The sequence below is a fragment of the Coregonus clupeaformis genome, unplaced genomic scaffold (genome assembly GCF_020615455.1).
Source record: "Coregonus clupeaformis isolate EN_2021a unplaced genomic scaffold, ASM2061545v1 scaf0802, whole genome shotgun sequence".
Lineage (NCBI taxonomy): Eukaryota > Metazoa > Chordata > Actinopteri > Salmoniformes > Salmonidae > Coregonus > Coregonus clupeaformis.
Genome location: NW_025534257.1, coordinates 70815 through 84128, shown reverse-complemented (window position 1 = coordinate 84128; position 13314 = coordinate 70815). Strand labels below are relative to the sequence as shown.

Below are 13314 nucleotides of genomic sequence, written 5' to 3'. Positions count from 1 at the left end.
TTCAAAAATGCCTGAATTGTTTTGCCTTGCTTTTCTGGTTGGCTGGATGCAAAGTTTTCAGATCTACAGGAGTGCAAGTTTCACACTGGCACAGACCGTGACAATACGTTGGTTGCATGCTAATTATTAGAATGTGGCCAATATTAAATTCTTGCATTCTATTCATGTAGGCTTTCGCCGGCTACCTTGGACATGAAACAGACAGGTGGGATTTAATTGTATTAATGCGCATTTTGCCTGAATGGACCATGGCAACCATTCAACCACTTTTATTCCGCATTCTATTTTTTTTTGGGCTAAAAATTGTATTTTTTTAGGTGTGACCTCACTACGTCCAGCTGTTTTTATTGACAAGACAGTTCAATGGAAATGCACCATCAATGGAAACGCACCATAACAGGCAAATAATAATAATATGCCATTTAGCAGACGCTTTTATCCAAAGCGAATTACAGTCATGTGTGCATACATTTTTACGTGTGGGTGGTCCCAGGGATCCAACCCACTACCCTGGCGTTACAAGCGCCATGCTCTACCAGCTGAGCTACAGAGGACCTTATGTCTTATCTTTTTTCTATGCAAACTTTCTAAATACCGAATAAAAAAAATCACGGGACAATGGAAACAGCTATTGTTTGACGGAATAAACAATGTAGTTAATAATTTTCCTAACTGTGCTGCCCACACCAGTCAGCAGATGGCGATGTGAGTGTTTCAGGTGGGGCTTCTTGGGTGACGTATAATCCAGTGGATGGCACCGGAAGCGTCTTCAACAACGACAAAAATCAGTGGTGACAAAGTAATACTGTCATACTTAAGTAAACGTAAAGATACCTTAGTAGGAAATTACTCAAGTAAAAGTGAAACTCATCCACTAAAAATACTACTTCAGTAAAAGTCTAAACGTATCTTGTTTTAAACGTGCTTAAGTTCAGTGGTGGAAAAAGTACTCAACTGCAGTGGCGGCTGGTGAAAAATATTCTCGGTGGGGCTGTGCCATACTTTTTTTTTCCTGTAACCATCGCGATATATTTTAACACAAACTGCAGGACAGCAGTGCTCAGTGAAACATTCAGTAATTATTTAATGCCAATATTAAAAAGTTGAGGCATTCTTACACAAAAACATATTACACAAACCCAAGCCTTTCATTTGCATTTAAAGTGAACTTTTCACCATTGGTAGTAAACAGGCAACGCAACAGGCATGCTGTCAGAACAGAGTGGAAAGTGGACAATAACATGAAATTATTATAAAGTTTATAGGAAATCTTACACTGTATAAAAGGATGTATAATATAGAAATGGATATCAAGTGGATGAACTCAAACCTTTGACTGGAAGAATAGCATACAGTATTTTATGATCATACTAAATGTGACTAATTGTTAATGTGCTCCAGAACTGCAACAATTAATTGATACAAAACAACATATATACAGTAATATTAGCAAAGACACTATTAAGACTTTCTAGAGTACCATATATAACTGGATTTTTATGCTAAGGTCAACTATATACAAAGAAACATGCGGCCAGAGCTGCTCTGTGTGTGTGTGTCTGTCATCTTATTTGTACAGGAATTTTGCCCGTCTGTCCTTCTGAGTGGCAAACCTCTCAATGACCCTTTGATTAAAGTCAGGAATGTCCCTGACAAGTTTCTTCTCCATGGAGAGCATGGCCAGAGCGTTCAGGCTATCCTGTGTCATGCTGTTTCTCAGGAAGGTCTTGATCCTTTTCAGTGTAGAGAAGCACCTTTCTGACTCAGCAGTTGTCATGGGTGTGGTGATGAGGATCTTGAGGAGGCTGGCAGTCTCTGTGAAAGTGCTCTGAAGGTTGTTCTCCATGAAGAACTGGTACAGGGGCACTGCACCACTACAAGCCTTGAACTCACTGTTCTCATAGATGAGGGACAGTTCGGTTTTGAGCTTGGCCTTGTTCAACATGGGGTACGCCTCCACGGTTGTTTCAAGCGCTGTATCGGGGAACTTCACACTGTGTTGTGGGAACAACTCTCCGTGCAATAGTGTTGCGCTGATGAGGTGCTGGGTGAAGGAGAACCTCTCTTTGGCATGACTCAGGATGGTATCACATACCTGTAAAAGATACATCATCAGCTTTAATTTGCAATTAAGCTATTTTGATGCAAGTGATCCTGACTGACACATGCCTATGTCCAACTCAAGTATATGATTACCAAGGTCCTGATTGTTCAGGGTTTTGGCTACATACTACCAGGCCTGAAAAAAGTTCTAGGGGGAAACACTGACAATTACATCACAACTTACCTCTATAGCCAACCTCTGTTGTTCTCCTGGTCCCAGCATCCTCCGTCGCTTGATGGGCTGTTGCTGCTCGTCAGATGCGCTGTCCCCACACAAAGAGGGAATTGAGGCCCTGGGTCCAAAAAATAAAGTTTAATTTGATAACTTGCAATCAGACTTCTTAACTCACTGTAATTCCCCCTCAACACACAACCAGTGACTTTTATATATATATATATATATATATATAGACAGACAGACAGACAGATAGTGTGTATATACACACAAACTATGTCTAGTAACTGCTTTTAACCTGTGATGTACATAATTAACTGATGTTATTACGTTTTAAAGCCTTTTTCTATTACATTTGTGAGAGGGATGCAACATCATTTTGTTCTGCTGTGCACTTAGCAATAAAGTTAATCTTCAATAACAACTAGGCCTCTTCTAGAAATTGACCTGGTGGACACCTGAATAATTATTACAAACTGTGTAGTACTTTCCTGCATTATTATCAACGTCTGATTGTGTCTTCTCTTTCCTTTTAAAATACTAAAACAAATATAATTGTGACGGCTCTATGATAATCACTCACTTTGATGACCAGACACATTTAGGCTTTTAAACTGTTGTAAGTGAACTATTCATCTTTCTAACAACATCTTTATCAGCCAATAGTAAATATAGTTATTTACCTGATTGTTAGCATGCTGTCTGTGAACCTCTGGACAAGTGCTTTAATGAAGACAGGGTCGATGTTCCTCTTCTGCAGCTGGCTGAAAAGCATGTCCACATTTGGCATGATCTTGTGGAACAGTGCCAGGAAAAAACAGAAAGCCTCGTCTTCGAGCATCCTCACAAAGCCCCCCGCCTCTCTGACAGTCGGGGCATCAAAGTTCCCAGAGTCTCTGATGGTCTGGAAACACGTTAGGAGGTCATCCCTGTACTCGTACACAGTGTTTACAGCGCGACTGTGGAAGTTCCACCGTGTTGTAGAGGCTCTGGGGAGTCTATGCGCAACCACTTCGTCAAGCACAGTGGTTCGCTTGGGAGACCTGGAGAAGAAAGCAGAAAATCCTGCAAGGTCGGAAAAGAAAGTGCCGATCCTGGGGATGCGTGAAGTAGCCTGCTGCATGATGAGGTTCAGCTGATGTGCATAGCAGTGGACGTAGTGCGCATTTTCGTACACATCCACTATTTTACGCTGCACTCCGCCGGTGGCTCCCCTCATCACACTTGCTCCGTCGTAAGCCTGGGCAATAAGTTTGGCCTTTTGTCCATGTGAGAGTATGGTGCTGAGCCTCTCCAGCAGCGCTGTAGCGATGGTGTCGGCGGTTGCGTTCTCAATCAAAATGAACTCGAAAAAACGCTCTTGGACGTTACTTTTAGCATCGATGTAGCGTATCACAAGCACCAACTGGCAGTGGGTGGAAACGTCAGTCGTCTCGTCAGCTTGAATGGCGATAAAATCAGCACTCTTTACTTCCTCCAGGATGTAATCCTTAAGCACTGACAGCATACAGTCCAACAGCTCGTTCTGTATCGTCTTTGACGTGCCCTTAAAAACGGTAGCTGTCTTCAGGTGCTCCTCCAGCACACTGTCGAGGGAGGCAACAAAATCCACTAAGCCCCGGAAAATGCCGGGGTTGTCCGAGGAGTCAGTCTCCTCGTGCCCACGCAAGGCCAACTCAAAAGCCCCACAGAACTTCACACAATCGATAATTTTGGATAGAATGTGCCTGTTTTTATCCACCTCCTCATTGTGTTTCCTCACCGCAATCCTGTGGCCGTCATCCAGCTGCGTAGCAATGTTCACCCTTCCTAATACAGCTAGCTTTACAGAGTTGTCCATGTGTGCCCTGGTGTTCTCATGTTTCTTTACCTTCTCTGACAGGTGCTTCATATCCCTCACTCCGGTACCTGTCCATGCTGAATCTGACCCCGTCGTTTTAAAAAGCAAGCACGGAAAGCAAAATAAAGCATTAGCATCAGTGCACCCAGCTAGCCAAGCCTTCCTGGTGTACCAGCTACGGGAGAAGCCGCGCATATACTGCTTCCCTTTCTCGCTAGCCTGCTGTCTGATTGAGAGGTCAGGTTGATCTGGGCCCAGCTCTTTCACCCGAACTTTCTCTGACAAAGTTCTCCTCTCAAACGGATCTTGGAGGAGAGATTTCACCGAGTTAGGGTTGGGTCTTGGAGGAGTAACGTTTGCGCTCGCCATTGTCGTCTAGTAAAAATGGCGCCACTGGAGCCCGGTCCTTATTTTATCAGGGGCGAGCTTGGGGCGATAAAATAATCGCCCTCCTTGGATTCGATTTAAGATCGCTGATTGGCTACATTTTATGTCATACATTCATATCTTAAATTAGCAATTGGCTTAACTGCTACGTAGACCCGCCTCCTCGGGGCACTTTCTGTATCGCCCAGAGCTGACGAGGCGTTTGACAGGCAGAGGAAAGGTTGCGAATATGATTTTCTATCATATCTTACACATATTACTGTGTGCATTCCATATTTCAAACACACAAATATTGACATACTGATGTTTTTATTATTATTATTATTATTTTTATTTATTTTTTATTTTATTTTTTTAAATAATTTTATTTAAGGGGGCGGCGCCCTAGCGCCCTCTATCGGCCAGCCGCCACTGCTCAACTGTCATACATGAGTAAAAGTGAATTTACATCAAATTCCTTGTATTAAGCAAACCAGACAGAGCAATTTAATTTTTTTACATTTTATTTATGGACAGCCAGAGGCACACTCCAACGCTCATATGTCATTGCAGTATTTGGTTGTGTTCAAGAAGTAAGGGTTCTATTCAATCTTTAAATCTGAAGCGTTACAGATCCCACAATAACAATGTAAAGGTAATGTCCCATTTTTACTTAGTTACTTTACACCACTGAGAACAACGGCTGATTCAATCACCTAGGTAACAGTGGCGGCTGGTGAAAAATATTCTCGGTGGGGCTGTGCCATACTTTTTTTTTCCTGTAACCATCGCGATATATTTTAACACAAACTGCAGGACAGCAGTGCTCAGTGAAACATTCAGTAATTATTTAATGCCAATATTAAAAAGTTGAGGCATTCTTACACAAAAACATATTACACAAACCCAAGCCTTTCATTTGCATTTAAAGTGAACTTTTCACCATTGGTAGTAAACATGCAACGCAACAGGCATGCTGTCAGAACAGAGTGGAAAGTGGACAATAACATTAAATTATTATAAAGTTTATAGGGAATCTTACACTGTATAAAAGGATGTATAATATAGAAATGGATATCAAGTGGATGAACTCAAACCTTTGACTGGAAGAATAGCATACAGTATTTTATGATCATACTAAATGTGACTAATTGTTAATGTGCTCCAGAACTGCAACAATTAATTGATACAAAACAACATATATACAGTAATATTAGCAAAGACACTATTAAGACTTTCTAGAGTACCATATATAACTGGATTTTTTATGCTAAGGTCAACTATATACAAAGAAACATGCGGCCAGAGCTGCTCTGTGTGTGTGTGTCTGTCATCTTATTTGTACAGGAATTTTATATATATATATAGACAGACAGACAGACAGACAGACAGACAGATAGTGTGTATATACACACAAACTATGTCTAGTAACTGCTTTTAACCTGTGATGTACATAATTAACTGATGTTATTACGTTTTAAAGCCTTTTTCTATTACATTTGTGAGAGGGATGCAACATCATTTTGTTCTGCTGTGCACTTAGCAATAAAGTTAATCTTCAATAACAACTAGGCCTCTTCTAGAAATTGACCTGGTGGACACCTGAATAATTATTACAAACTGTGTAGTACTTTCCTGCATTATTATCAACGTCTGATTGTGTCTTCTCTTTCCTTTTAAAATACTAAAACAAATATAATTGTGACGGCTCTATGATAATCACTCACTTTGATGACCAGACACATTTAGGCTTTTAAACTGTTGTAAGTGAACTATTCATCTTTCTAACAACATCTTTATCAGCCAATAGTAAATATAGTTATTTACCTGATTGTTAGCATGCTGTCTGTGAACCTCTGGACAAGTGCTTTAATGAAGACAGGGTCGATGTTCCTCTTCTGCAGCTGGCTGAAAAGCATGTCCACATTTGGCATGATCTTGTGGAACAGTGCCAGGAAAAAACAGAAAGCCTCGTCTTCGAGCATCCTCACAAAGCCCCCCGCCTCTCTGACAGTCGGGGCATCAAAGTTCCCAGAGTCTCTGATGGTCTGGAAACACGTTAGTGGGTGGAAACGTCAGTCGTCTCGTCAGCTTGAATGGCGATAAAATCAGCACTCTTTACTTCCTCCAGGATGTAATCCTTAAGCACTGACAGCATACATTCCAACAGCTCGTTCTGTATCGTCTTTGACGTGCCCTTAAAAACGGTAGCTGTCTTCAGGTGCTCCTCCAGCACACTGTCGAGGGAGTCAACAAAATCCACTAAGCCCCGGAAAATGCCGGGGTTGTCCGAGGAGTCAGTCTCCTCGTGCCCACGCAAGGCCAACTCAAAAGCCCCACAGAACTTCACACAATCGATCATTTTGGATAGAATGTGCCTGTTTTTATCCACCTCCTCATTGTGTTTCCTCACCGCAATCCTGTGGCCGTCATCCAGCTGCGTAGCAATGTTCACCCTTCCTAATACAGCTAGCTTTACAGAGTTGTCCATGTGTGCCCTGGTGTTCTCATGTTTCTTTACCTTCTCTGACAGGTGCTTCATATCCCTCACTCCGGTACCTGTCCATGCTGAATCTGACCCCGTCGTTTTAAAAAGCAAGCACGGAAAGCAAAATAAAGCATTAGCATCAGTGCACCCAGCTAGCCAAGCCTTCCTGGTGTACCAGCTACGGGAGAAGCCGCGCATATACTGCTTCCCTTTCTCGCTAGCCTGCTGTCTGATTGAGAGGTCAGGTTGATCTGGGCCCAGCTCTTTCACCCGAACTTTCTCTGACAAAGTTCTCCTCTCAAACGGATCTTGGAGGAGAGATTTCACCGAGTTAGGGTTGGGTCTTGGAGGAGTAACGTTTGCGCTCGCCATTGTCGTCTAGTAAAAATGGCGCCACTGGAGCCCGGTCCTTATTTTATCAGGGGCGAGCTTGGGGCGATAAAATAATCGCCCTCCTTGGATTCGAATTAAAATCGCTGATTAGCTACATTTTATGTCATACATTCATATCTTAAATTAGCAATTGGCTTAACTGCTACGTAGACCCGCCTCCTCGGGGCACTTTCTGTATCGCCCAGAGCTGACGAGGCGTTTGACAGGCAGAGGAAAGGTTGCGATTGCGAATATGATTTTCTATCATATCTTACACATATTACTGTGTGCATTCCATATTTCAAACACACAAATATTGACATACTGATGTTTTTATTATTATTATTATTATTATTATTATTTTTTTTAAATAATTTTATTTAAGGGGGCGGCGCCCTAGCGCCCTCTATCGGCCAGCCGCCACTGCTAGGTAACCAAAACAGTTCAACTCTTTAGACCATTTTTCTGTACATTAACTTCTGTGTTTTAAACACACTGTCTGTGTATTTACTAGTTACGAAGTTTTATTTCATATTTACCTTGACTGGGGCTAGTCGCTCATTCTAACCAGCTAACTAACTAGCTAACATCCCGACCATATATAATATGCAATTTAGCAGACGCTTTTATCCAAAGCGACTTACAGTCATGTGTGCATACATTTTTACATATGGGTGGTCCCGGGGATCGATCCCACTACCCTGGCGTTACAAGCACCATGCTCTACCAATTGAGCTACAGAGGACCATGAGCTCACTAAGCTACTTCCCCCCTGCTAAAGAAGAGGAGGTCTGCTGGACGGAGAAAGAAGCTCTGGGGCTGAACATTGTCTTAGAAGAAGAGGAGGATTTTATAGTGAAAGCAGAGAAAGAAGCTTTCAGAATGAAAAAGGAAGAAGAGGAGGGTGGGACAGTGAAAAAATATAAATAACTGTTAGCTAATTAGCAACTTTGCACTACTTACTACTTTTTAGCTACTTTGCAACTACTTAGCATGTTTACTAACCATTACCCTAACCCTTTAACCTAACCCCTAACCATAACCCTTAGCCCTAACATTAGCCAACTAGCTAACGTTATTTCGCAATTGGTGTGAAATGCGTCATAAAAAATTACTTGGTGAGAAAGAAACGCCTAACGTCTCGGAACGCACACAAAACGCACACTGACCTTGGTCAATTTAGTTTGATGCTAGGGGCTATATTTACATTTACATTTTAGTCATTTAGCAGACGCTCTTATCCAGAGCGACTTACAGTTAGTGAGTGCATACATATTTTTTTTCATACCCCCCGTGGGAACCAACCCACAACCCTGCCGTTGCAAACGCCATGCTCTACCAACTGAGCTATATCCCTGCCGGCCATTCCCTCCTCTACCCTAGACGACGCTGGGCCAATTGTGCGCCGCCCATGGGTCTCCCGGTCGCGGCCGGCTATGACAGAGCCTGGATTCGAACCAGGACCTCTAGTGGCACAGCTAGCACTGCGATGCAGTGCCTTAGACCACTATTGTTATGACGTTGTTTGCCAGAATAAACAATGTAGTGAATATTTTCCTAAACTGTGTTACCCACTCCAGTCAGCAGATGGCGATGTGAGTCTTTCAGCTGGCGCTTCTTGCGTGACGTAAAATCTGGTGGACGGGACGGGACGCTTCTTCTTCAACAACAACACAGCTACTGATTCAACCACCTCGGTAACTCGCTAGCCAACATAAAACCGAAAGATTCTGGTGTATTAACCTCCGTGTTTTAAACACTAGTTGCTTATTTACTAGTTACTCCATTTAATATTGACCTAGTCAGCTAGCTAGCTGGCTGGTTAAGATAGCCTAGCACTAAGCTAATCGCTAACGCTAGCTAACAATCTAACATCCCTGACCATGAGCTCACTAAGTCGATCCTTTCCTGCTAAAGAAGAGGATATCTGCTGGACGGAGAAAGAAGCTATCGTGAAAGAGGAGAAGGTAGAGGAGGCTGTTACTGTCAAAATAGAAGTAGAGGGTGAAGCTGTTACAGTGAAAGAGGAAGAAGTTACAGTGAAAGAAGAGGAAGAAGTTACAGTGACAGAAGAGGAAGAATCCTTAAGAGTGAAAGAGGAGGATGCAGTTTTTGGAATTAAGGAGGAGGAGGGGGAGATTACTGTCACATTGGAGGAGGAAGAAGAGAAGAACGGTGAGTACTGTCTTAAAAACAGGGGCACAAACTATGTAGTTGTTGAACCGATTACCCTGAATATCTCTTTCTTTTGAACTGATGTGTGATTTTAAAGTGTCATTCTACTTTAGTTATGGGAGATTACAGCGTTATGGATATTACATTTGCACGCAAAATCACAACTTCAATGTCTCACAGAATGGAAAGACAAAATATAAATTAAACATTTGATGTGAAACCACTTAAATAATTATCCTTAAAGAGATACTTTGGGATTTTGGCAGTGAGGCCCTTTATCTACTTCCTCAGAGTCAGATGAACTAGTGTATATCATTTGTATGTCTCTTCGAGTGGTTTGAAGGAAGTTGCTAACTAGCGCTAGCGCAATTGCTAACGAGCGTTAACAAAACGACTGGAAGTCTATGGGTATATGCTAGCAGATACCCATAGACTTCAGCAGATACCCATAGACTACCAGTCATTGTGCTAACGCTAGTTAGCATTGAAGTGCAGAAGTTGACTGTATTTAAAACGTACAAATATTCAAAGCATGTTACTTACCAGAATGCTAACAGGTACTAAGGAATCCTCATAGAGAATGCTAAGTAAATGCTAACGAGCACATTGCAAACATTTTGTACAGTTTCTGACCTAAACTATACAAGTAACAAAAAAATGCTACTCACAATTTGCTGCACGCACAAAATGAATATTAGCCTGCAAGGCTCTTGATCCAGGTGGGGATTCTTTGCTGTCACCAAGCGAATGCTAGCTACTAAATTAGCAAACCAAATGCACAACTGCAGAGCAATTAGCACATTTTAGACAGTTAACATAATAGTTATAAGATATCTAGCTGGCAAACATTTAGTTGTGAATTCCATACTGTAATTAGATGACCTGGCGCATGCTACACGACAGTGAGTGGCTCAGGTCTCTCATAGTTGTGTGCTTGTAAACAAACACCATGTGACTGGGGACTACCATAAGCTACATAATAATGTGACAGGTGAAATGAAGAACACAATGTTCTTTATCTCCTAACATATTGCACAACTTGACTGGAGGTATTTACTTAAAAAGTAGCCACAAGTATTACAATTGATAAAATAAACTTCAAAGAAATAGTTTCAACAATGTTGAAAAACCATCCCGTGGCTTTGTCCAAATACCCCGGTATACGGTATATATTTGCAATTTTAGCAGACGCTTTTATCCAAAGCGACTTACAGTCATGCGTACACTTTAAGTATGGGTGGTCCCGGGAATTGAACCCACTACCCTGGCGTTACAAGCACCATGCGCTCTACCAACTGAGCTACAAAGGACCACATATATACGGTATACCTCCCAAGCCTAATTCAGGCTACCTGTAATTAGGGCTGGGCTATATACAGTATCAAATCAATTGATTTGAATGTGTTTTAGCGCGATGTTCCTAATGCCTGTATTGCAAGAATCAAATTATTTTTTTTTCTTCCTGTTTTCATGAGTGTTTGTCTTTTTGGTCTCATCTCCTTCGCTCCTTCTGTGCTGTGACACCAAGCCCCTCCTCCTGACACCAAGCCCCTCCCCCTGACACCAAGCCCCTCCCCCTGACACCAAGCCCCTCCTCCTGACACCAAGCTCCTCCTCCTTCTGTGCTGTGTTCACTGAGCACCTTCCCACTCACACACAGACACCAAGCCCCTCCCCCTGACACCAAGCCCCTCCTCCTGACACCAAGCTCCTCCTCCTGACACCAAGCTCCTCCTCCTTCTGTGCTGTGTTCACTGAGCACCTTCCCACTCACACACAGACACCAAGCCCCTCCCCCTGACACCAAGCCCCTCCCCCTGACACCAAGTCCCTCCTCCTGACACCAAGCCCCTCCCCCTGACACTCACAACAACAAAGACTAAAGATCACTTCTTCCTCTCTGACATCAAGCAGTTTCAACATGCTATTTGAGGTTTGGTCCAACAGAAACAGTCATATTGACACTGAGACACATCGAGACATTATTTTACTGTAATAGAGGAGAACTTAACCTCTCTAACAAACCCTTTTTATGTCTCAACTCCTCAAATAGCGCAAAGGGCTAAACCCTACTAAAACGGGAGTAGCCAATGAACATTGATTCTGGAAAACTAACGCCTCGATCAAACCTACGGGCGTCATTGCTCAAAATGGTACACAGCATCATCTGGATGTGTGTGTGCAACAAAACTTTCAACGTTCACCTTCCGCTACCATTTCTGTCCAGCCTTCTACGCACACGTTTTATAAATCCAACGTATGCACCACATAGAACCTGCTGCCTCGGGAAATTCATGTACTTCTGGTGTACCAAACAGCAAAAACGCTGTAGGTGTGATCGAGGCGTGATGCACAGTTTCTGTCACGCGGTACCACGGACCGCTAGCAGCTTTTTACCCCCTTAGACATGCCTCATAATATGACGTTAACGTTTCGAACGGTTAAGTATATATTTTCTAAATGCGTTCTGCCTCCAGCTCACATTGCATAGTGGTGAGTGACGCGCTGATAGCCTGACTACCATTGCCTATAATATAATAATATGCTATTTAGCAGACGCTTTTATCCAAAGCGACTTACAGTCATGTGTGCATGCATTTTTACGTATGGGTGGTCCCGGGGATCGATACCCACTACCCTGGCGTTAAAAGCGCCATGCTCTACCAATTGAGCTACAGAGGACCACATGAATTTGAATGGCGAATGGGAGGGTGCTCTTCAATTACCAGTTGAGAAATACAAATTGTGGGTCTTTTTTAAAATTGTTTTGAACACGTGATTGCATTTCGAATTGTTGCGCAGTGACTGGGCTTCTAAAAGCAGACGGTCCACTCCAGCAGCAACAAGCTGTTTAAAGAGCTGAAGCAGGCTCTCAGCAGCAGCGCTGGCGCTGTCTGACACGTGATATTCCACTCATAGGCTCTGGATGCTGAGCGCATGTGATAAATAAGATGCATTATGACCAACAAAAATACACACGCTGCAATTTCATTCCACTAAATGATGCAAATTTTTTTTTTTTTTTTTTTTCACCTTTATTTAACCAGGTAAACCAGTTGAGAACAAGTTCTCATTTACAACTGCGACCTGGCCAAGATAAAGCATAGCAGTGCGATAAAAACAACAACACAGAGTTACATATGGGGTAAAACAAAACAAAAATCAAAAAAAATACAACAGAAATACAATTAATATACAGTGTGCAAATTTAGCAAGTTATGGAGGTAAGGCAATAAAATAGGCTATAGTGCAAAATAATTACAATTTAGTATTAACACTGGAATGATGTGCAAGAGATGATGTGCAAATAGAGATACTGGGGTACAGATGAGCAAAATAAATAACAATATAGGGATGAGGTAGTTGGGCGGGCTAATTTCAGATGGGCTGTGTACAGGTGCAGTGATCGGTAAGGTGCTCTGACAACTGATGCCTAAAGTTAGTGAGGGAGATAAGCGTCTCCAGCTTCAGAGATTTTTGCAGTTTGTTCCAGTCATTGGCAGCAGAGAACTGGAAGGAATTGCGGCCAAAGGAGGTGTTGGCTTTGGGGATGACCAGTGAGATATACCCGCTGGAGCGCAGACTACGGGTGGGTGTTGCTATGGTGACCAATGAGCTAAGATAAGGCGGGATTTGCCTAGCAGTGATTTATAGATGGCCTGGAGCCAGTGGGTTTGGCGACGAATATGTAGTGAGGACCAGCCAACAAGAGCGTACAGGTCACAGTGGTGGGTATTATATGGGGCTTTGGAGACAAAACGGATGGCACTGTGATAGACAACATCCAATTTGCTG

At 42.6% G+C, this 13314-nt stretch overlaps 1 protein-coding gene across 1 annotated transcript in view; it reads left to right on the top strand.

The window, feature by feature from the left end:
* The window catches only part of LOC123485691 (zinc finger protein 260-like), a 179594-nt gene that overhangs the window by 151980 nt on the left and 14300 nt on the right, over positions 1-13314 (top strand). The window lies entirely within an intron of this gene.